At 37.3% G+C, this 24690-nt stretch overlaps 1 protein-coding gene across 1 annotated transcript in view; it reads right to left on the bottom strand.

Moving 5' to 3' along the window:
- The window catches only part of ROBO2 (roundabout guidance receptor 2), a 422548-nt gene that overhangs the window by 395099 nt on the left and 2759 nt on the right, over positions 1 to 24690 (bottom strand). The gene's annotated exons all lie outside the window — the stretch shown is intronic.

The raw sequence follows: 24690 nt of genomic DNA, 5'->3' as shown, positions 1-24690 counted from the left end.
ACCACAATTCTGAAATAGTTTCCAACTTCCTATTCCTTCTCTCACCAGAAAATACTATCTTTTTTACTGCTGCTACACATTATATCTTATTATAATTAGAAAGTATAATGCCAATGCTGTGGTATTTTATATTAAACATGCAGCCTTACTACAAACCTTTGGCAATATAAAGCCTCATCAATTTGCACACATACAATGTGAAATCCTTTGTGCTTAAATACTAAGTTAATCAGGGTTATATTTGCTTGAAATTGTGATAATTCCTAAGCCCCTGTGCCTATAAAAGTCACCAGAACAGTTTTAAATCATTGTCTATTGCACCCAACCAGATCTTTGATTACTTCCAAATTCGAATGCTTATAAAATGTTGATGTGGTCCGCTAAATTTAAATTATTATGTGAAGTACATTTGAAATAAAATTGGTCAAGTGCTTAACAGTTTTTATATGTAGCTCAATTTGAAATTGGCTCATAAAAAGTTCCTAGCTATTATTTCTGTACCAAAACAAGGCTGTCTCCTAATTCATAATGCAAAATATATGGACAGCACATAATATAATATCAAACGAATGCTCTGCATAAATAAGTCGTTTTGTTGAAAATATGGAACTTTTATGCACAGTAGATGCCAGCTTTATGGAAAAGCATTCTTGCGAATGAAGAATGAGTTCAGAAGAATATATATATTGATCCACCTTCTTTTAATTAATAAAAAGAATGAATAAAATATGAAAAATAATAATTAGCACACATCTGCTTTAAAATATATTACAATAATTTAGGTTTAAGAGGAACACATTTATTACATTCCTTGAACTGGTCTGTCCACAAAGGGGGCCTAGGTGGCTGCTTCAAAAACAGAAATTCAGAGCTTTCTTCCTTTGTTTATTTTGTTAGAGGCTTATTATGAAAGTTAAAACGAATTCAAGTCCAGTCATTAGTAAGAATTATATGTCACTGATCTTAAAAAATAAATTCAGTTGTTTTGAAGAAGCCAACATTATGTTTAAGAGTTTCAGAAAGCAGCGTGCACTGCTCAAATTGCACGCTGTTTTTATCTCAGCAACAGGTACTGCTTGTTTGGAAACAGTAATTTGGTCGCCGACAGTCACTCACTGCCTTTGTAATGAAGAATGCACTTGAACCTCAGTCTGATAGAAGGTATCTTAACATGGCATTATTAACTCCTTATGATCTGCTGCAGGAGGAATATAAGAACATTACTTGTGTTGCTTATCATCTCACACATGGCCGGCTGTGAAAACATGGAGTATGTCAATGGATACACCTACTTTTCTGCAACTTATTTAACCCTTAATGACAAAACCCATACATGTACAGGCTCAAAATGCATTGTTTACAATGGGTTTAGGGACCGCCCATTGTCCTTAAGGGGTTAATAGATTATTTTTCTTGAAAACTTAGCATCAGTGTAAGCTCACATTGAACCTGGTGCCCTCATGTAGTTGTTTGCACCCTCAGGGCCTGGACAGCTTGCTTTCATCAATGGAAAAATGAATTCCCAAGTTTATCAACAAATTTTGCAAGAGTGTATGGCTATCTGTCCACCAATTGAAGCTCAACAGAAGTTGTGTGATGCGATAGGACAGTGACCTACAGGACTAAATCAACAACAGAATGGCTTCAACAGAAGACATTGGGTATTCTGGAGCGGATCAGAGTCCTGAGCTAAACCCGATACTGTGACATGACTCACACTGGACATATTAATAAGAATATTGCTGAAGTGAAACAGTTTTGTAAGAGAGGATCAAAGTCTGATCCACAACTGCAGGAAACGTTTATTTGAGGTTATTGTTGCCAAAGGAGGGTCAACCAGTTATTTTATCCAAGGGTTTGCATACTTTTTCCAGCCTGCACTGTGAATTCTTACCCTGTATGCTCAATAAAGACAGAATTACTGTATTGTTAGTTGCTTGTTTGCAGCCTGTTTCTCTATTGTTGTGGCTTTCAGATGTAACCATAGCTTTGCGTGCTTTAGCCCCTCGTTTGAACCCACCACCGCTTTATCAATCAGTCCCACTGCGTTTGCAGTGTGATCATTGTGATTTGTATATTATTACAGAAGGGATCTATTAACAAAAAAATAAAACTAACAAAAAAAACATAAACCTAGTAAAATAAAAACATCTAAATTCCACGGTTTAAATAGTGTAGGTATGTATCCCGGGAGATCATTTACAGAACGTCCTTAATTCTTGGTTTCATCAATTCACAGGAATACCAAAAAGGCAAATATATAACCATATGTCTTCTGTTTTTTCCTTGGCATCCGCACACGAGTGAATGAAAGTAGCTCTACACAAAGGGAACGAAGACTCAACCTACATGATTTAAAAATGATATATATTCTTTTATGGTTCATAGTCACCAGATATATATGAAGTTCAGATTGCACTGTGGTTAATTAGTGTATCAACTGTTGCCTGTATATTCCATTGTCATTATGCACCATCTGCTCTGCTGTTCTGCAATTAATTTACAAATCTAAACATTTATATTATACTCGATTGATTGCAATTACTCTCTGAAGACCTCTTAACTGTCAGCTTTGCAAAATTTAATTCATCAAAGACCCTAACAGTGAAATGTTTTCTTCACCTTGTAAAGGATACTTTTTATTGGAAAGCTTACTTCATATAAAAAACATGAAAACAGATGCAAATTATACGAACTGAATAAGCACTTACTGTTATTCCAAAAGGGGGAAACGCATGTACACATTTAATTAGAAACATTGAAAAGATGGTTTGTTATGTCCATAACTGGGAACTTCCCAGTATAGCGGTCCCGGAGCGCTGCCTCTTCTAGGGGAGTGGCCTTGTGAGGAGGCTGGGCTAGCCACTAAAGGGGTGTGGCTAACAATGCATGGAGGTGGGGTAAACCACAGATAGCCCTAAATGAGTTGGGTGTAGAACAGAAAGGACATGGCCAAATATTGTTCCCCTGCCCAGAGAAAGAGGAGATGTAGGCGTTACATCATGGGATGTCTGTTTACCTTGTTTATGTTTATTTGTTTCTATTTAAATGAGCTTTAGGTGAGAATGAAGCCAGATGTGTAAGCAGTGAGTGTCAATCTGTGTAATCTGTGAAATAAAGATGCTAAAGTTGCACAATTTAATTTATGTCATCTTGAACCAGACAATCTGGCATCACTTTTGAATATTACAACCGTGATCGAATCACTCCCTTACTGGTGCTTTTTTTCCTTTGACCTTGATGTTATGTGCATAAAAAGCATTGAAAACCCCAATAAATCAGTTCATGTTTTGGAAAATGTGCCCTGTATGAATTCTTGGGGACTTATAAACTCAGTGCTATGTCTCTGCATCTCAAGGTTATCCTAAATTAACTCTACCCGCAATGGTTGACTCTTCTCAACTGTAGCGACCCTGCAAGCTTACCAAACGGCCTGGAACTGGAGGCATCTCTATACTTTGTTTTCTCATTGTTTTTCTTGAAAGTAGGGCTTCACCAGGAGACTTGGGGAGTTCCCGGTTATGGCTATGTGCATGAATTAGATCTATTTACTAAACTGAGTACATGCAAGTTGGCTTAAAATGCAGCAGCAAACTCACTGGAGTTGGAAAAGCACAACTCAAAAATTCAGTTATTTCATGACTGCCAGTACTGTCAAGACACCTACACCAAACACTGCTAGAAATTCCAATCTGATGTGTTGTCGCAGTATACTCCAGCTTTGCTTTAAAAGCTTGAGCACCTTTTATGCATTGTTTGTACACAAGGTGGGTGATGCAGTGGCAGCATAAATCAGTTATTTTATTAAAGGGAGTTTTATTGAAGTTCAGTAATTGACAGAATTTACAATATTTTGCCAATACTCAACCTTCTTTCTATCATAAAATGAAAATGGAATAAAATGTTGAAATAGGCGTTGAAGTGCTTTTACTCAGGCCTGGGATTAGGCTGCTAGAAATGGAGTGGAATGATATTACCTGCAGGAGTATCGCATGAATATATATGGACAGAAGCTGAATATTCTCAATAGGTGCTTTAATATACGGTTGAAGAAGTTGTATGATGAAGAGTTATTTGATTTATTGGAATCCCAGGGACCTATAAACAAATGATCATTTCCATTTGTCAAAATGACAACGTCGAAAAGATGGAGCAGACACACAACAGTGCTTTTTGTAACTCTTAAATCCATATTAATGTCCATGTCTTATTTACGTTGTACGCTGTATAGTTTGTTGCATTAACAATGTTACGGTCATTTAGTTAATGTGGCTTCTTTTGCGATTTTCTTCTCTATTCTATTGACAGCCGTTTTCTCGTCATTTATATACACTCTGGCTGATATAGTAATTTAGGTTTTCATTGGCTAGCCTTCTACAGTATGATCATACCTGATAATCTGCCTGGGAACTGCTCAGGGGACACTACTTGGAGCACTCTTTCTTTTGAGTTGGTGGCTTCGCATGGGGCAGGGCTAGCAGCATGAGGGGCGTGGTCAGCCATACAAAGGGGGGGATTAGTTGTCAATAAGGGTGGGCTAGCCCCAGATGCATTGAATTGTTTGGGAGCGGGAGGAGAGTTAGGCAGGGAGTGGGAATTGCAAAACACTGGAGAAAGTGGGGAGTGAGCCAGCGACCCCATGAAGCAGCGCTTTATCCAAAGACTCAAACACAGAGAGTTCCAAGGCATGTTGGCAACTGCCTAGGAGGCCCTACATAGGATGCCCGATTAAATATTTTAACCATTTATATTTTTTTCTACTGTATCTTTAATCTCCTAATGCTAGTGTGGTGAGCAGTGCCATGCACAGTTAAGCACAATTCAGTAACATTTAGAAAATTTGCTTTTATTGGTCCTTTTTAGAAATATTAATAATCAGAAATTCAACTATATTTTCCTCCAGAAAAACCTTCCTTCTCCATCAAGAAAGCACTTCTAGCTGTTGTCTCATTATATCGTATCAACTCAGTGTAGAAGTCAAAAGCCTGACATGCAGAGATCAAAGGAATAAGAAATTCTCAACAGTATTAAATAACGGCTGTGCATCCGATTCCTTTAGTACGCTCGTCAGTAAAGTAAGCGTAATCAGAGGCACTTTGCGGTGGGCTGAGACAGTAAAATGGACAGTTCTCAGAGAATACAGACAGATTACTGTATTTGCTCGAATATAAGACAAGGTTTTTCAGAGCAAACAGAGGTCTGACTATAAGACTAAGATCCAGATCCCCCGTAGCGCTGCAGGGGACCTGGATCCTCCTGTCTGGCAGCCGGTGAATGTCTGCGCGCAACCTCCTCTGCTGCCGGCACTTCTGCTGGGGATTCTATGATAGAGGGCTGGCGTCACATGACCTGGGAGGTCAGAGTCGCATATAGGGTGCAAATGTCCATAACTGGGGGGCAGGTTGGCAAATAAAAGGAAATAAAAACAAGAAATGCATTATTGTCAATCATAGTTTTTATTAAATATGAAAAAATAGTCTACATGTGAATTAATATTTACGAATAACGTTTTTGTCCTATAAGGTAGTCTTATATGCAGGCTTTCTTTTTTTTCTAAATAAATATTCAAATTTTGGGGGGTCATCTTATAATCAGTCAAATACGGTATGTGTAGTTTTGTGAAATAGGATGTTAAACAATGAAAAAATATAAGGTTCAGCATGTCAATTCAATGTGATATGGTTACCTTCATACATATATAGTAGCAGAGTATCCACATATTATAACAGCAATACCTAATAATTACACTAATTCCTAATAAAGAACACAAATACAATTCTTAATGTTAGGTTGTTCACAGACCGCAATAGCACAATTTAGACAATAATGCCCACTCCTGCAGTATACCTACCCAAAAAGTGTAGCCTGTTACTAGATTTACTACCTTGGTGTAAAAGGTGAGGTGTGACACTACTACCTTCCTTTTTCAAACGCCCACCTGATTGGCTCCCACAGATGTCACCATGGCAACTGGAGGCGTTCTAGTGACAAGGTTGCATATATATATATATATATATATATATATATATATATATATATATATATATATATATATATATATAGTTTGTATCCCTAATTCTCCTTTTTAAAGAATTGTGTTCGAAAAATTGGACAAGACAGATACGAAGAACATTTAGTAAGATGTGAGGATAAAATCCCAATCAAGCTTGGCAGCTGTGATAATGATCTATAATTTAATTGCGTATATGCTGTGATCTTAAGTAAAACTTCAAATCTTTTCCCATGTTTATGCATTATTCAGTTTAATGGTGACCCTGAAATAGAAAAGGCTTCTTATCTACTGAAAGTTTTATGGCACCGCGTTCAAAACGTACAAGAAGCTGAGTGGTGTGCTGTGTATTTTAATGCAAAGTGAAATGTGGCCGTTCTTTAACTATTTTGGTGTTATTTCCCTGGTAACAAGGTTAATAGGATGGGGCCTAAGTAACGCCGCACAAACTAATCTACAGATATAAAACTTCCTACTTTTAAGTTCGTTAAATTTGCTTTATTTGTAAAGCAGTTCCAGAATCATTGTAGTTACCGTTATATATGGTTTTATTGACTACTGCACAATCTATGTAAATCCATATTAAATAAATTTATGTGCAAATAAAACTGTTACTACATACACCAATTTAAAAACACACACGTAAAAGAATCCCATTATACCCTAAGAACAACAAGAGTATAAAAATAAATTTATGTTTTGTTTTTCTACAGCAATTTCCGTTAAATATAAACTGGCGAGCCAATGAGATGTTTAAATAACCAATGTGTGTCTGTGTCATTTAATAAATAATTCAAATCATCGAATATTCATATTAGCGTGTGAAACATTTAACACCTTTACGTTTTTATACGATGGGAGAAAATTGCAACCATTTTTGTACTTGATGATAAATCTTTGATGTACCAATACAGTATTCAGCTGCTGATATAATATACTGAGTACTGTAATGTATTGTGAACTATAGAAAAGTAAAGCTCACTCAGCGTTATAATAATAATAAAAGAAACAAAAAACACGCTGTTATTTTTGTGTTCTTATGGCAATTTTGGGGCAGTTTAGGGGAAAGAAAAATAAATTTGGAATATCTAATTCACGTTACTTGTGCCACCTTCAGTGATAATGAGAAACCTGTACTCCTGCTGCCCAGACATATTTAGAAAGAAAGTTAGGTCAGGGCTGTTGCAAGGATTTTTGCCACTTTACGTAAAACCTCATTCTGCCCTCTTTGGCTCCGCCCCTTAAATCCTGCCCCCTTTTGTGCCTCATTCACTTATACCCCACCTCTTTTAATGATTGTTACCATAGCAACTTTTATGCACTAGTAAACAGATATTTATTGCGGCGAATTTAGAGGACAGCTTGTCATTGTCACAGTAACCAATATTGCCACTCTTTACTGGTCTAGCTAATTTTGGATATATTACAGCCCCCCCCGCCCCAATTAAGTTTTTAGATCAAGGTTTTAATTTTAACCCCTTCCGTACCGGCGTTCTATTTAAATATATGAGGGGGAGTGGCAGTTTTATTTAAATATTTGAGGGGGAGTGGCTGCTAGGGATCGCTGGGGACACCCATAGCGACTCTGGATCGCGCATCATCGATGATGTATCTTGTACGCCCTGGTCTGTGGGTGACACCCAACCAAGAAGTACCAGATACGTCATCAGTACGGAAGGGGTTAAACATTTTTTCATAATGCAAAACATAACATAGCAACATTGCGAGAGGCTGTCCATGTGGTGTGTGGATGATACAGGAGTATTTTGATAGGCCTGGCCACAGAGCTGATACCAGGGAGAAGCAGACAAAGAAAGAAGACAGAAAAAAAAGAGGCAAGAGAAGAGAAACAGACAGACGCAGAAGTGGCCAATGTCCCAGAAGGTGCCAAGGAGCCAGGACAGTGCCTCACAATGTGACTGTCATGGACGGTCTGAGACACATTGTCACCTTATGCACAGCACGCCCCAAGTAGATCTGTACTCTAAGCCAGCAGTGACTTTCATGAGTACACACTTACCCAGTCTGCAGCAGGCACCTCCGTGGTTCCCTGGAACATTAGGCCGGAAAACTAGCAAATTGGGATCATCACCAGCACTATGGCACGAGCATGCGCTTACTGCCCCCTTTTATAGACAGCAGAGACATGGTAAGGCGCATGAAGATTACATCACGTAAGGGGGCGGACCAATAATCAAGCGCTGTATAAAAGGCACAAGCAGGACAGTTATTTTGTTGATATTGTAGCAGTCAGATGTTTCTGTGATCCAGAGCCCTATCTTCCTTATCAAGACTATTTTAGTGGCAATTTTAGTGGTCTTTAGACTTGCTCTTTAACCCCATCACTGCTGGAAGTATTTTGGTCTTTGTTTCTCCTCATTAACCCTTGCATTGCTGTCTACGTTCCTGAACTTTTGTCAACCTGCTTTTTGCCAGTAAATTAACTTTATTGCACTATTCATATTGCTGGTGATTTCCTGCATCTCAATATCCTCACCCTTGATCCTAACACCTACCTTGCCTATAGGTCGGACTGGCCCTGAGTTAGGTAGAGATGAAGTGGCATAGACTGGAACTGGACCATAGCCCATTGCCTGCCTTGACACTGCTTATCATAGGGGATATTGTAAGCTGTAGCCAAACCATCAAAAATATGCCTCTTTTGTCTTGGTGTCCCCATGTGAGAGAACAACCACTACTCCATGGCATCATTAAATAGAAAGGGGAAACCATCACTTCAATTCAAATGTTATGTAGTCACAAAGACTACTGCCAGCTCTCAATGCAATTAAAATGAAGGGGGGGGAAAGAAAATCAAGAAAATGTTTGAAAACATAACATAAGTTGAACGTAGGTGAACAGGTCACAAACAATATTTGTAATACCGTCATAAATTATTGGGAAAGGATCAATATGGATGGAGGACAAAAGTGGGCAAAAATACAGTGAACCCAGTCCATTTTGTCTCCCTGATTGGGTCTAAACAAAGTGGCATATGTCTAACTTATCTCATTGAAGAACTTGAAGGACTATCTACCACCTAGCTCCCTAACTGATCAACATCAATATTTGGAAGAATTGTCCAACATTTTTAACTACTACCAATTCTACAGCAACCTAGTAGACTTGGCTAAACTCAATGCTAAGTGTACATCATATTTCAGTGCAATGAAGGCTCCATGTATAATACACACTGCATGCAAAAGGGATACATTAGTGCATGATGAACGTTTTCTCCTAATTCACAAATGTATTAACAACAACAAAATTATTATTATTATGTACAACAAAATGGAAGATAGTACCTTATTGCCCAACACATAAAATGTGCTTACACCAACTAATGTTCTACACATAGTGATTTTTTTCACTAAGATATGTAATGCCAGCCAAATGCAACACAGTGCTTCCAAGTTTAAAAAGCCTTAAATCAATAGTGTTTGGCACGCAATATAATTTTCTTTGAAGATTACGAGAGAGGAAAAGCAAACCAGCTGTTCTCTAATCTTAGTGTTTATCATAGGTGAATGGTTTTTATAAATTAGAATTTTAATGAAATTGCTTGCAACATTTAACAAACAATTCCAACATATTTGTCCTATTAGTGTATCTAATTATGTGAGTTTGTTTCTTCCTGCTGATTCCCTAATGTAGCTGATACAACAGAAATACTGCTAATTCCACAGTTTTACATTTCTAGAAAATGTAAGGAAAAGGCAAACTTGTGAAAAGATACATGGGTGCTCTCAAAAGATACTTTACCCTTGGAACATTAAATACAATTTACAGAGTCACCATAAATAATTGTGCTTATTTACTATACAAATATTTTAGATGCAGGGATGTCCAGCTGTGACACTTAACCATATTTTAGAGTCTTTCTTAAGTATTGAACTTTAGTGGAAATCACAAACCCACAAGCAAAAATATTGAGCCTTTCATACTTGCTGCTTGGAAGAGTGAATTTTTATATGTATGAGAAAATCTGTTTCTAGGCTGTTTAGATTATTGTCTAGTTAGTTGGTTTTGTGCTGCTAGAGGTTCTGCTGTTTCATTGTCTTGATTTCTATACCAACACATGGCTTGTTCAGACCAGTCTGCTTTTTATTGACTACAAACTATGACAGCTTTCCAAGACTCTTCTGATTCCCATCTTTGGAAATACTCTTTTTTTCAATCATACTGAATATATAACACTTAAAATTACATCAATGTGTTCTAAAACAGTGTATTTGTACATATCCACTAAAAGAGAAAGGTTTAAAATACAAGATTTTAAATGTCATAATAACCATTGTTACAATAAGTGCAAGATTTTTTTTCGTGTACCCAAGTTCCTCTGCCGTTTATCCATTTTTGTCCTATCTGCCCTTGTGAGATACAAATTTAAAGTATTTTCATGTATCTATGTTAGGGTTTAATTTAGGGTACATATAAATACTAAATAATACATTTGTGTTGTGTAAGTGATGCCTGGAATACATTCAACTATTGAAGTTTTCTGTAGACTTGCTCCAATATATATCTCAATATATATATATATATATATATATATATATATATATATTTACAAGCTGTCTTTGTAAGCACTATATCATAATGATGAAAAATTTTCTAAAATCAAAGCTTTCTGGGTTTTCCCAACTATAAGTCTTTTCCCCAAATGACCCACTTGCCAGGATGGCTGCTAATTGCACCTGTGTAACACCCACATCCCCGAGCCAAAAAACAATATATTATAAAGTTGTGCCTTTTTTTTTGTTCTAATGTTTTTAAAATATATATATTTTGTGTAAACACTTTGTGCCCAAAAGAGGTGAGCAACTGTATTAGAGTACACTAACAGTGAAAGGAATCCTCTCCTTACCGTTGGCATGCAGCAATGCAGAATTATGAACATTTAAAATGAAACAAGACAGTAAAAACATGAACATAAAAAGTAAATATAGCAAGAAATTTTAGTGGAAATTAACAGAGGTAAGTGTTCTAAGGCACAGCATAGAAGGCTAATTTATTTTGTCCTTTCAATAGATAATTGTATAATTTGCTGTATTTTTCCATGAAAAAAATAACTAAAGGCTGAAAAAAAACAACTTGGCAATTCTGCTCACTATAACTGATAGAAATGTACTGTAGGTCTTTTGCCTTTGAAGGTTCACATAGACCGTCGTCACGATAAAACAAAGTGGGTTGCAAAGTGTGAGAAAAATAGGGGATATCAGGAAAAATATGTTTCAGAGAACAGGAAGACAGGAAAAGGCACTAGAAGCCGTAAGGATATATCTTTTTCTTTTACTTACATATTTCCCCTGCATCTATAAACTGAAAACTATAACAAATCTCAAAACTAACGAGCCAAATAAAATGCAGAGACACTAGTAGACCACAGTAACAGAGACTCTGTGAATTCATCTTTTCAGGGCTCCCTTGATAATAGTTCCTCGTGAGGCATGAGGTCTGTACCTGTCGATATCTTATCAAAAACCAACCCGTGAAAACCCTCTTGTTGTCCTACTTTTGGTGGTTCTTCTATGAACTAAAACGTTCTTCTCCTCTATAGGTAGGACCCACACTGTATGAAAATAATCTGGTTTTCTAGTGATTTATTGCTTTTTTCACATGCAAATACACAGCGAGCAGGGTCCTTTTCCATCATTGGTACAGTATTTCCAATCTAACTAGTAGCCAGTGCTGAGCTCAGCGCAACCATATGATTGTGATAGATACTGTACCCCAGCTATGCAGTAAGTGTCTCAATGCCTAATGACAATGGGTGTGTGAAATTGCTTTCCATTATTCAGATCAATGACAGTGTGCAGGCAATGAGCAAATAGAATTGGACCCTTGGCTCAAAAGAATGTGCGATAATGTGTTCAATAATTACCTTAAGTAATGGTAATGCGATTACACTCTTTAGTACATATTGATGTTTTATTTATCTTCAAGGCTGCATATAGAGGGATGCTACAGACAAAGAGTGATACACACACATATTATATATATATTATATGTAAAAGCCAAAAGCCAAGCATTACTGTAATTACCTTTTAGTAAGAAACATTATTCCTATTGAACTTTTTTATTGGATATCTCTTCTCTCTACCCGTAAATCAAAATTAAATAGTCACATAATTCTGCAAAGCAAGCATGGATTATCTACATGAGTAAACAAAAAATAAAATTGCGTGTTTGCATTCAAATCTTTGCAGCAGAGCAAGCAAAACTTAAACAGATTTTAGAAAAGTAAAAAAGCCATCCACAGTCCATTAGACAACTGCCTAACATTTATAGTCTAAGTATAACAAAAAAAAAAAAACATGAGAGAATTGAAATTGTAATGATTGGACTTTTTTGATCGTAAAAATAAAATTTCAGAATATAAGAAAAGTAAGTATTTTATTTTGGTCTACTATCACTATGACCTTTTCAGCTGAGTATCAAAGGGTGATTTGGCACATGAAAGGTTAATTTGGAACTTAAATGAACAATTATATTTTATATTAAATTAGTTCTCTAGAACAATAGGGAAAGGTGTCGCAGCTGCCAGCTCGTGCCAGTCCACTAGGCCTGACCTTCTTTGCCATTAGTAGACGATTGATACATTTAAGCACAAAACTCTATAATCCCTACGCAGGTCTATCCATCTCATCTTGTAAGCACTGGGAGCACTCCTGAAGATGCCTTCTTGTTTTTATTCCGTAGTCGCAGCTGCAGACCGTAATCATCACCCACCACCATTAGCACAACTTGAGTGTTGTGGTTTTAGGAAGTGCTGAATTGGGTAAGTTCTTGTTACCAACTGTTTGAATAATGCTGGGACCTATGCCTTCACCCCAAGGTTTCCCCAGTTCACACGATGAATGCAAAGAAATTAAAATGTTAGCCAAATGGTTCAGCCTAATGTTAAAAGGAGGAGGGCTGCTGAACCTAATATATTTATATTAAATAAACAGATATGTCAAAACATCATGTTACTGTCCCTTTAAATTAAGCTCTTCAAGTATATAATGAGAAACATGCAGTAGGTACTGGATGATATGTGCTAAATGTGATACTTCCAAATAAATACTGATGTTAAGCAGGTTTGGAGTCCAGCACCCGGGTCAGCTAGGTCGTCTGCCAGAAGTAGCCACTCGTTACCCAGGAGGTTGAGCCCCTGAGCCTAGAGCGACTGTCTGGATTTTATGTATTACAGTAGAACTGAGTGGCTGGAACATAAAGGTAGTAAGCGTAGTCAAGCAAGTCGAGTTCAGTAGGTAGGAGGAGGCAGCAAAGTCAGACAGTCCAGAAATGGCAACAGGTAAGTAGAAAACCGCAGCGGGCGCAATTAAAGTGCAAAGATGAACCACAATAATTTGACACAGTGACCAGAAAAGGCTTTTATAGACAGAGAGCGGACACCTGACCAAACACAGCTGAGGAGAGTTGGCAATAATATTTAGGCTTGTAGCGTCATGGTTACCAGGTCTAGGCCTAAAATGTAATTGATAAGGGGAGAGCCGGTAACAAAGAAAGCAGCATTCAAGTCTCAGCAAAGACAGTTCCTGACATAATTTCTTGATTAAATAATCCTAAAGGTTTTCTCACAGCATATAATCATCCTAAAGAAGAAATATCTGTCATTAAATGCAACACTTGGCATAGCAGTAAGGATGAGTAGTGCATGCAATTTTCATGAAATAAAATGTGATCATTGGAATTTTCATTCAGTATAAGAAATCTCTTTGTTTACTGCAAATGTATAATTACTTAGTATTTGATAACATAGGTGAATTCATCACCTCTTCAAAATACTACATTTTACACAAAATAAACCCCTGTAATGGTGTTTGCAGACTTAAATAACCAAAATGAAAAGTGTATACAACAAGCAGCCGTGTTAACTTCCTGTTCTTTGGATATGGATGATTATCATGCCTCAGAACCTGCTCGTTTCACCTGGAGATGTGGCTCTAGGCTACTACCATCAATCAGTAATCAAGAGAAAGGTCATTAGTGGCACCAACTCCTCATTTGGGTTCAACCCAGTCTTTACCTACTCTCCTCCATTTTCTGCCAACTTCCCTTCTTTAAAGTCTGGGACTAATCCCACCACTTGCTTGCTGTCATACCCTCAGGAGCTTTGGGTAGCTAACCACGTCCAAGATATGTGGATTATGGTACTCTATCAACTCATCTCTCCTCTACAGCTAATTTGCTGATTGGCGTTGATGGCTGCAGGCAACCTTTGTAAGAGTTGGATGAGAAGAAGCAGAGGACTTCAGGATACTAAAAACAAAAACTCTGGTTCAAAGTGAAGCGAAATAATTGTGTGCGAAAGTAAAAATGAATGTCTTGTTAAATAATAACTGGTCTTGTAGTCATGTGTGTCCTCGAAAAGGTCTCGCCTTTAATAGAGACATTAGTTTTTTTTCTGAGACTAGTACTGCAATAATCCCTCTTAATGTGTTAGTATTGCACTTTAATGTTAGGCATTTATTTTGATAACTAAACTCAGTCATTTTGGGCAAATTTCTCTATGCACATAGAAAGATTAAGAACTTGACAGTGTTTGAGAAAAGGCGTTCTTGCAGCAATTCATGTGTGTAATAGATGAAAGTGATTACCTAATCACTTTCAGCCCTCAGGTGAGTTTTTCTGTAGTCAGTCATAAAGAACCCAAGTCCAAAATATTTGATGCACATTATTTTTTCTCTCCATGACTTGTTTTTAAAGGAAAATATGTCCTTAGAAAGTAAGGTGTCAGCCTTCAGGATTAAGAAATGTGTCGAGATGTGTTTAAAAAGAATACTGCTATGTATCCCCTGAAAAGTAGGGCACATATTGATTGCTTAAATTTGAAAATCTCTTAGGACGCGAAAGACTTTTATCTCTGCACTTCTAAATTTAGAAATTCAAAGCAATGAATAAGTTACTAGTACTACTTAAAAGGAATAATATTATAGTGAACTTAGAGAATAAAACAAAGAACATGCTTAAAAGGCCCATCTACAAATGCAGTGAATGAGTTATTAAGCACTCGAGAGTTTTTTTTACTTGTGTATGTGGTTGCTCTAGAGATTTACCTTTAGTTCTTCCTCTAGTTTTTTTTTTAAAGAGAAAGTATCACATTTTCTGAAAAGCTGCCTTTTTAAGGCATGGATCTGCTACCGTGCCCTTCATGGATGTTCTAGAATATACCATATCATCACGCTGGGTTCATTATGCTGGATTCATTAGGATCATGGGCACCAAGAAAAAAGGTGTCAATTTAACAAGTCACAATAAAAAAGCAAATATTCTCTTTTTTAGCATTGTAGAACCCTGCATCAACAGGACATAAATTTGCATACACATTCTAATAAAGCTGTGTCTCCTAGCTACATCTATAACTACACCCTTTAAAACATATAGGGATTTATTAATGTCCAAGTTTAAACCAGAGTCTCCAGATGAAACCATGCTTCCCTGGGTCTCAGAGTCAGTTTCCTCTTTCTCCTCACACTTTACCCAGCTCTCCATCCAGTTTCCATCCAATTAAGGCTGCCTAGCCTACATACACCTAGCCCCGCCACAAAGCCATTTCTCTTAGAAAGAGAGCTTTGGGTAGCCTACTCTGTGTAGTTCCCAGGTATGGTTATAGCACCTGGCCCACATGTTAAAATGTGACCGCCTAAGAGGTTCTGCCTGTCCACTGCTGAACAATTACTGCAGAAAACCAGGTAATTCCAAAGGGTTCACTTACTTTTTCCTGCCATTGTATCTGCTAGCATTGGAACAACGGAGGGATCAATTAATCTAGACCAGAGTTCAGCAACAACTTTCTCATTCTCAGACACATGAAAACTTACAGCTCTTATCAAATTAAAAAAAGCCTCACAGCGCTTACATTGTACTCAATATACTTTAATAGTTCAACCTTAATGGTGGAAGCTCTATTCACTTTTATGAACACCCAATACTTTTATGGCTATTACCAGCATGGAAGCAAATTAAAATTAATCTGAAGCACTACAGCGAGCGGTCTGCAGGATGTAAGCGTGTATTAATCTGTGGGTAGCCTAAACTAAGTAGGGTTTATAATGATATTACAAATTATTACATACATTTCCATTTTGAATTGCCTAAAGTCTCTGCTTTGTTGCACTTAATTTTACAGATTTACACAAAATTAAAGTGCTTTGCGATAAGCAACATTATCAAGATCATTTTGTGCTATATAGGATAAAAATGTCAGTAGTATTACACTACTCAATACTTATCGCAAAGCGTTACTGGTACTATAAAATACCGCAATATTAAAAAATAACCACTATGAAACTACTGATTTTAAGTGCTAGCACATCACATAGGCAGTTAAAGAGTACCATACTCTGTAATTGTGTCACTTGGATAATGGACCACACTAGATGTATTGTATGCTATTCTGTCACTCCAACAGCTGGAAAAAAAAAGGATCTCTTGTTTTAGGGAGGTGCAAATAGGGTTATGGTTATGGTTTTTACCAAGGTTTTTATGCGAACCTTAATATATTAATTAAAATGTTTACATAAAAAAAAGGAAAATAATTTTAAACAAATCACTCCCCCTCTTCTCCCACCCCATGTTCTGGTGATGTTACTAAACATAAATTGTTTTTTTTTGTTTGTTTTTTAGCATTTTTCCTTATCCTGTGAACTTACTCTTTGGAAATCCTAAGCAAAAAAAAGCAAAAAACACAGTTGTTGGAATCGCTGCATAAAAAGTACTTGAATGAGCCATTATAAAATAGCCTAGTAAACATTTTGTGTGGCTATTTTCAAATCTTAATGTTCTAACCATTTGAAGGATGGGTGTTAATCTATATTTTTCCAATTGGAAGATCAGGACAATTTTTGTAATTTTGCTATACACTTTCCCAAGTTCCCCATTATTAGACATGTACATTCGGATTCATACAAATTGCAAATTCACGGACTTTCAGTAAATTCAGCGATTCGTACGAAGACCACAAAAACGAGACCAGACCCCCACAAATAAGACGAAAATTTAAGAAAAGGGTTCAAATTTCTACATTCACTCACGCTCTCACACTATCTCGTTTACTTTCTCTCTGACATGTTTCCTTACCTTCTCTGCCGAACATCTAAGAGAGGACATCACCGCAAGTGCGACCATTTTAGCAGAAGTTCCTGCCGGGTTATGTCTGCGTAGATGTGGATGAAGATAGAATATAGCAGATTGAAGGTAGAAGAGAAGAGAGAAGATAAAAGATAGAAGAAGATGAAGAAAATGCTGAAGCAGAAGTGATCAGCATTGGCAGAGAAGGTAGGGAAACATTTAGAGAATGTGAGAGAGAGAGAGAGAGAGAGAGAGAACTAGGATGAGAGTAGAGAGTGAGTGGGTGTGTGAATGTGGGCACTGGGCAATGAATTCCGTTCCCAAATTAAAAATGCCCCTGAATTTTTGGCGGAACCGAATGTACAAGGAACGAAATTCATTGCCCGAAAATGAATGGGACAAAAACGAACTGAAACATTTGTCTGAATCGTTTTGGCCCATATGCACATGTCTACCGATTATGTATATATATGTGTGTGTGTGCGTGTGTATATATATATATATATATATATATATATACGCACATGAATACTCTTTTTTTCCATTATTCACAAATACTTAGTTTAGGGGAAATCATGCATCACATGAAATGATATAACGGTATTCACATACACAAAAAAAACAGAACCAAAACTTTTCAATTTTTATTTTTCGATATCTGCCAGAGCAAACAAAAATGCTAAAACTTAGTCATTTATCCATTAATTTGCATGTATAGTACACACACAGCCCATTTAGAAGACAGAACATTATATAATGCAGTGTAACCACACATAAGAAGGGTTAAATTCAATAATAATTGCAAATATAAGCAAACAATATACATTTCTTAATGTATGTTATTATTTGGTTCACCTGCTTTTGACTGCTTCAACTACCACTACCCTCATCATTATTCTGGTATGAAGTTGAAGCCTACAAAAAATAAAATCCTCTCATTTAAAAAAAAAAACACATTCAATATAAGTGTTTTTTTATGTTTTTCCTTTTTTTTTAAATTTAATTTTGTGGGGGTGGGGTTTACAGTTTGTGTAGGCCAGTCCAGTTTCTTTAAACATGGCCAGTTTGAATTGAGCTCAGTGGGGTCATATAGCTGCTGTGGAGTTAGATTCTGTGCAAGGAAAGGAAGGGTGCGAGAGGTGTGGTGATGTGAGAGGGTTTGTTAGACTGTGGTGTTAGAGTGAATGTGTGGGCTTTAGACAGTGGTGTGAGTATATATTTGGCTGTGGTGTTAGAATGAGTGTGTGTGTACACCGTAACTGAGGCCTAATACTGGTGGACCGCTGGCACACTAAAAGTGCGTCCGGTTATTGGCCTGCCTGCAAGACTACAAGATCACTTGGAGCAATCACAGTACTGGAAAAAAACAAAACTTTTACCCTCCCAATTAAAACCTTTGTAAATGTAAATGTATGACAAGCAACTCTTCACAGAGGAGTCACATGCTCTGCCTAATTCTGTCTATGGCCCACATCCTGGGCAGCGCATTAGTATAATAAAATATTTTGCTCCCTCAGCAAAAAAAAATATGGGCTTCCCCTATAGCAATATATAATAGAAATGTCTTTTGCTCAGTCTATGGATAAAAAGAGACAATGCGTGTTTAATGATAACTCCAGTAACATATAACTTTGCCCATTAAGTATTTAAGAGCCTTTCACTTCTTAAAAAGCTGGCATTACGAGCCCATATAAACACTTAAATGACTTAATACTATGCACTCTAAGCCCTAGTGTCTAACATGCAATGAGAGGGTCCTTCTTAAGAGAACTATCACATTGCAGGACTAGTGGATTTTGGTCCATCGTGCAGCACTGGGCATGCTTTGGTCACCTGCTTGATCATTGTTGTCCAAATGGCACCAAGGTCTAATGGAGGCTTAGAAGTGTTCATTAATGTCTAGCTGAGTTGCAAGAAAGACAACAACCTCAAACACAATCCTAGCTAGAATGTCCCTAAAAGGTTGCCAACCTCTAGATTGTAAACTTGTGGGATTGTCACGCAAACCTGTACACAGGTACACATGGCTGTGTTAACACAGACAATAACAATCAAAACTAAACATAAAAAACAACAAATCCAAAACCACCCAAGCTTGCCAGGGTATCCCACGGCCACACAAAAACCACCATGGGAGGGCATATTGAGAAACTCCACCCAAATCCAGAGGTTCCCAGCACCACTCCAAGCCAGGAGCCTCCCACCAATCCTTATAACCATTAACCAGACCACCGCATTAGCCCCCAGATACCTCTCAAGCTTCCACCCCGACTGTGACAATATAAAACCTGACCCATACATAAACCTATATGTATATATATAGGGAGGGAAGGTGAGACAAACACATGCGATACGTTGTCATAAACAGATAACAAAACTCTACCTTCTTACGTTTATGTACCCTTCCTACTCCCCTCTGCCAAGAAAGACATTTAAACCTTGGGTCCACTGGAGAAATAGGTACTGTATGTATTTGCCAATTGAATAACAATACCGAGACGCAGCCGTAGCCAGGCCTCATGTGCCAGTCATTCCACGTGCGCTGAATTTCTTGCACCCGTGTATCAGACGTGTAAAAGTAGTGGTCATATATGTCGTAGCCTGTTTTTCTCATGCTGTCTGCACACTGTCCTGACTGGGCTAGTTACAAGGAACATCTCTGATCTCTCATCACACCTGATGCCCTATAAAACAAACTTACAGTGGATCAATTTTTGCCACAGTAGCGCATGCACTGATTTTCTTGTAGTAAAGTGTAATGAAAATGTGCATGTATGTCAACGCACTTGGTGAGTAGACACATGAATTAATCATTCAGTAACTGAACCACATTATTTATTTTGAAGTATTGAGTTTTCCCTTCAGATTCACATGCTTATGCGGCACCCCTGCCAATTCTGACCCAGATGAAATATTTATTCTGTGTATATCCGCTGAAGAAAGAAAACCAGTTTAGTCTGTATTTCATTTCTTGAACTTTGATACCCATCTACATTACTGTCTTCTTTTGAAAAAAATATTTCCTCTCCCTGTTCTCTCGGCGTGTGACATGTCAATGCTGCTCTTATCGTAGGAAAGCTATCTATTTTCAGGCGAGTCACATAAGAAATAACCTTAGTGTTAGCAGCTGTCAGAATTCACGGCTTGAGTGAAGGCTTCTGATCCGTTTTGAAAGGTGACCAATAGTTGAAGGAACTGGTCTAACGATAGACTGGCGTGACATATTGAAACCTTCCTTATGAGTATTGTAATAAGCAGACATTATAGAAGATTAGAGAAGGATATGCTCACAATAGAAGCTGTGCATGTTCCATAAATATTAAACAAGTTATATAAATAGCCTTGTAGTCTGTCATCTTTTATATGTGATGAATATAATGTATGTATTATAGCCTATTAAAAGCAATATTCCTATTTAAAGGGACAGCGAAGCATATTGAAAGAATTTCATCAACTCTGGGATTCCCATCTACTGACAGAATGCGCCATCAACCTTTATGGTTGCAATGGTGTCACTTTTCCACTATGCTCCGTTACAGAAAAGTGCTATCCGCAGGGGCCCCAACCTAAAGCTAGACCAAAACACCCAAAAATGCAGTGGCCCAAAACATATTCGGCAAACTTCATGATTCATGCTATCTATTCTGCCCAGCCAAAATGGACTGTATTGGAAACCCATGAAAAGCAAGGACCATGAAGAGGTCCTTATTACTGGCTTTATATAGAATTGCAAGCTGCACGCACATGAAAAAATTGTGATAGTAGCCCCAAATCCTCGAATCAGAGCAGCTCAAGGCTACAAATTAACTCTTGTCAGCTTTCTCACTAAACAGGCCTATAACTGAGCATGTACTACCTGCTTTAAGACCTTGATCTGAATTATTACCTGCTCTGATGTCTGTCCCAGGTTGGTGTTCCTAATGCCTCAACCTGCCTGTAATACCAGCCACGTCACCCACTGGATGTAATCATACAAATCCTGCACTACTACTATCTGCTGCCGATTATGAAGGGGTTACAGCCTCACAGTATGCTTGCTGTAGGCAGTTTTTCTTCAGTGGAAGTAGGAATCATCACATTTTATATCAGGGACTTTATTAAGTCACAAGCACCTTAGTCATTTGACCATGGTGGGAAGACTATAATGACGTAGAGAAATGATTACCAATTACATTAATCAATGTAAGACCCAAAATGTTCCAAATAAGCAGCATTCCATATCATACAAATTGTCAACACTGTAAAAGGTCATTAATAGTTGCATACAAAACAACATGATTTATTTGGATAAAAGATGCAATTTCCATACATTAAGCAACATACAGAAGGGATAATCATGCACAATATCAATTTAGTTGTAATAAGTCACATTTTAATGAGAAATTCTATAGCAATTGTCAATTCCTTATTAACATTGTTCAAAAAGTATTGTTTAAGGGATAGATTTATATGAAACAATGAAAGAACAAAATTGGCACGGATGAGAACACAGTATCATCTACACCTGATTCTTACGTTGAGCAATAAATAATCAAAATGGACATAGAGAATATTCCAGAACTATATCCATGTCTCACAGGCGTTCTAAAGTATTATTAGGTTTTTAAATAGATAATATTACTGTATACTACACTATAGGTTTAAAGGTATTTTCAGGCGACACAATGGAAAAAATGCAATAAGAATGATTTGGGTGCAGATACCGTATTCCTAAAGTAAATATTCATTGCTTGTATTTCTTGATGTCCACCTTGACGGTTTGATGATTTCATTGCAAAAAGGTGACACTTGCCATTATGAGGTCATTGTATCCTGCTTATATGATTCATGTCACAGGTTCACCTTAATTAGTAAGAGTCCTTGTTAATCCTGACGGTGAGGGTATTACATACAGAAAACACCCCATGTCCTTGATATCACAAGTCACATAGCACAATAAAGAAAATGTGCAAATAAGGCAATGCAGGCAACATATATTACACTTTTATATATGAAAACACTAATGACATCTAAGTATTTTTCTTCTTCATGGTTGAAGAACGTTGATTGGTTGCTTAAAGGTTGAATTTATCATTGTGTTAAATATATGTGTTATAATGATGAAGCTGTCTACGGTCATTCGTAGACACCCTGAAAATGTGAAATTAACAAAAGGTCCAGATAATAGATTTCATGCACTTACCATTTAGTTATCTACAGCCAAATAGAATATATTTTACTTGTTATATATATATATATATATATATATTTTAAAATGCTATACAAGTAGTATTATGTTAAAATAGGCATTACATTAAGATTCAGAGAAATATATTGCTGACAGAAATCCCAAAATGTTTCATGATGACCCCAATGCTTCTTGTGTGAACCTCAAATCTGATTTCTCTGAGGGCCATCAGGATAATTTCTTTACAGAGGTCTTGTCAGGCCCCTTTGGACCTTACCTCTAATGCTAGGGGGTCCTCTTCTTCTGACCCAGATCAGAGTAGGGTGCAACCGAGATCTATGTGTAGGCTTCAGCCGTGGTCTAAAGTAGTAGCTTGTATCACAAGATCGCAGGGTAGGCCGAAGCTGTGGACTAAAGTTGCACCATTTCCACCTATGGAGGGGGAGGAGAGTCTGCCCCAATGCCCTTTTTCTCAAAGAAGCAGAGAGGTATGAGTTAGGAAAAAAATGCTCGGCCATCCAATCCGATGAGCGGTTTGTCCAGTAGAGGGGATGAGTGAAGATCTGCAGCACTATAAATCCCCACAGTCTTATTCCACAGTGCTCCAGTGTTCTAGAGCTTTGTTCTAGAGTTCATGTGTATCCTTCGATTCCAGTTTCCAGATCTACCCTCCTTGCTGTTTTAGAGTGTCTTCTTTGGATTACCCATCTATTTGACCTCTTTGTTCACCCTGTTTGTCTCTAGCCTTGACCTCTGCTTAGAATACTCACATTTGATTTAGTAGCATTCTGACTATAGCTGTCTATGCCTTTTGCTCAACCCGTTCTTTGCACCCTTGTGCTTACCTTGCCTGATATAACATAGCATCATCTGCTTCAACGCTCTTACACCAACCCTGACCTCAGTTGCAGGCTTATCTTCACCTAAAGTAGCACTATACCGTCATGTACTATGAAAAAAGTGCCTGCTGAAGCTACACCCACTGAGCCCACCTAACATGAAATTACATTTTCGCTGCACAAAACGCATCAGAGCAGTTTATACTCCGTGTCTCAATCTGCTTCACATATAAAACATGGCAATTTAAAGCTATACACTATTATCAGCCATATGTTATTATCATACCTTGTTTCTGAGAATAGGGGGCACATAAAAAAGTTCTGTGTTCATTTCATGTTGACATTTTCTACACCAATGACTTCTAATAGTCTTTCTGCAGACACTCATGGACTTGTAAAGCCACTTTGCTTTATACAGACCATTAAATCATAACAGCTTCACCTGGTGTAAAAAAAAAGTATACTATATTTTATGGAAGGTATTACCTGCCTTTATGGAGAGAAAGTGCCCCAAATCTACCCACAAAATTATTGTTTAATCCCACTGCAACCCACTGTAAAGAATGAATTCTAAAATGTATGCTTAAAGTGTTTGGTCCCCCTTTGTATTTGTTGTCTAGAAATATAGTATACTCCTTTTATTGGGTCTAATATATTTATACTTAGCATTTTCTGTTCAGATTTTTAGCCTGAAAAGAAAAACAGCAAAACAATTGGAATGTTGTTTGTTCTGCACAGAAAAGCAATAGACCATCTGTGATCCCTACCCCATTAATTGACTCCTTAATAACACTTGTAACCTTTGATTCACGCAACAGACTAAATACGTGTTTGAGAGACAACAACCAAGACTTTCGCTTACGTAGACAACATGAGCTTAAACTGTGAAATTTCCATTCTTAAAAATACCAGCTTCTTCCTGACCTTGTTGCCTATGGAACCACATGCAAATGTCACTCTCTTCTTCAATATTACAAAAACAGTCCCCCAAATGTACATATAACCAGCAAGACTACGTACCGGACCAAAAATAACTTCTTACCAGCTAAACACACATAAACAAATTAAACCTACTTTTGTTATTTTTCTATTAATCCTATAATTTTTTTGTTTAGTTATACAAACTCAGAATGCAGTAATGTTGAGACTTATGCTGGACAACTGTGGCTCCTAGCCATCCCTATATGTTATGGTAAAGGGTCTAAACTGGCTGACATGTAATTCCAGACACACTTGACCAGGGATATCCAGCACCTTCCTTGCCTAGAACACAACCACTTGTGGAAAGCTACCTCCTGCCTCCTCAAGTGGCATGCTCAGCCAAGTTCTCCACACCTTCTATAGCCTATTGTTCACTTCCAATAACTTACTCATGGTTCCACATTACAATAAGAAAGCGGGTAGCACCACCTCCTCGTACAGAGCTCGATATAGAACAGTTCTCTACAAAACATATTTGTTCCTGTTTTTTCCCCTGAAAATGTCTACTAAACATCAAAATGTCTCTACAATAATCTGTAATGCACCGTTTTACTTGATTCCTTTTTATAATTGCAAATGTAACCTTGCAACTGTATCATAATTGTAAATGATCT

This window comes from Spea bombifrons, chromosome 2 (assembly GCF_027358695.1).
Source record: "Spea bombifrons isolate aSpeBom1 chromosome 2, aSpeBom1.2.pri, whole genome shotgun sequence".
NCBI classification, from domain to species: domain Eukaryota; kingdom Metazoa; phylum Chordata; class Amphibia; order Anura; family Pelobatidae; genus Spea; species Spea bombifrons.
This window is presented reverse-complemented; position numbering and strand designations above follow the sequence as displayed.